This window comes from Bos taurus, chromosome 8 (assembly GCF_002263795.3).
Source record: "Bos taurus isolate L1 Dominette 01449 registration number 42190680 breed Hereford chromosome 8, ARS-UCD2.0, whole genome shotgun sequence".
Taxonomy (NCBI): Eukaryota; Metazoa; Chordata; class Mammalia; order Artiodactyla; family Bovidae; genus Bos; species Bos taurus.
Genome location: NC_037335.1, coordinates 110,160,143 through 110,162,115, shown reverse-complemented (window position 1 = coordinate 110,162,115; position 1,973 = coordinate 110,160,143).

The following is a 1,973-nucleotide window of genomic DNA, read 5'->3' as shown; positions in this document are numbered from 1 at the left end:
CCTTTTTCTCTTTTGAAATTGAAGCAAAGGTGCTATGATGTTGTTACAGCAACTTTTCTCACGCGGGCTCAGCGTTTACAATAGCCCGTGTTGTAGAGACCACCAAGTCCTGTGACATTCATGCTCTCCGCCAACACCAGTTCTAAAGAGAATGTGTCTGCAGTGCAAATGCAGTTCTATAGATTGATGGTTTGTGACACACTTTAAACCCTAGTTCTTGTCAGAGCCAGGATTGGCCATGTCTGAGCTGCACAAAGTTCCGTAGTCTTTGTTTCTGTGGAACAGGCTGGCGCCGGGTCACCTGCCACCGCCATGACTGCGTAGCGGTGCCATGGTGCAGTGGAAGGCGCCAGGCTGGCAGACCGAACCCTGGCCGTGCTACCCAGGAACCCTCAGCCCAGGAGTGTCGTTCTTGGCCCCGTTTCCTGTCTGTATAGCTAGTTGTTAGGCTGTCGTTTTATTTCTGGGATTCTCTCTGGTCCTGTGTCTGCCAAGCTGTGCAGAAGTTGGTGCTTCAGTTTTGTCTGATTGCTAATTCGTTGTTTCTTGGCATTTGGAGATCATCTGCAAATGAAATCACTGATACAAAGTTGTCATCTCTAAGGAAATCAAACATGCAAAAAAGAATGGATAAAAGGGAATGTGGAAAATGTTAACACAGTCCACTTTAAAAAATGTAAGCAGTTGGTGGAAGAAGTGCTGAGAGGAGTCGGGGTTCTCTGAAGAAGCAGGGTGCCAGATCAGAGAGAAAGACCCCTGACCCTGACTCTCCTTCCTCCTCTGTCTCTATCTTGACATGTAGCCTCAGGCAGGCTAACTTTCTGTTGAAAAGGAAGGAATTGCGCTAGATGAGGGTTTGCAGACGTGCAGGCCTGGGGAGCCATGCAGATAGCGTGAGTGAGCGCAGCGCTCTGGGCAGGAAGGCTCTGTACCGAGGGACGCGCGTCTGCAGGGCAGTTTCAGAGCCCTGAGCGTCAGGCAGGAATAAGCCCGGTATTGGCGCAGGTCTTCTGACTTTTCAGCCGGAGGTAGGCATCCAGAACTGTATTTGTAATTCCCTAATTTTAAAGATGTGGACAGTGGTTTGGAGTAAAATACAGTGGGCCAGTAATGCAGCGAGTCTTCAGGCTGCCAGCTCCATTCCCCACCTTCTCGTTCCTGCAGACTAGACGATGGCTGTGATTCAGCAGGGGCAGTGTTTTAATGTAATTGTCACAAACGTTAGGGAGGAAGTCGAGGGAACAAGTGTTGGGAAGAATTCAGGAGTTCCCCATTGTGTGACAGAGGATTGGGGGGGGCGGGGCGGGGGTTGTTTCATTCACAGACCCACAGGAAAGTATTAATAGTTAGAAGATGAATTTAAGAGCTGGAACCTGAGTGGGAGGCTCTGCCTGGGAATATGAGGGATTCCTTCTTCTTGTTAATTTTGATATTAACCCATTTTTCAGGTAGGAAAAAGGTTGCTGGCAGAGCTGAGAATGATTCAAAGTACAGGGGGGACGCTGCTCTCCCAAATCCTATCACCCTAGAGCCTGACAACGGACCTCCGAATGCTGCAAAGTCAGGGTTTTAGAGAATTGAGTTGGTTCCAAGGGTGCATTTAGGTAATATCCATGCCGAGACTCTGAGGAAATCGGGTGAAAGAACACGATCTTCACGCCCCACATCCATCTCATGTTGATTTCTGTGGGTGAGCGCTGCTTGGTGCTTTTAAGAAATGGGACTAGGTTCAAAGCTGGACTCTATTGCTCAGGAACCTCAGGAGGCTTTGGGCCACGGTGAGGGGAAATGACTTTTCTCATTTCATCCACCTGGAGCTTGGAACAGAGATGACAGATCTGATGATCACCCGTAGCCCCACCTCACCTTCCAACATCCATACACTTGCTTTAAAGAGCACGCGGTTACATAGTCATCTGTGGGGAAAACTTGGAAATGACAGCCCTGAAGCTTGTATGGCACGTCTCCTTCCA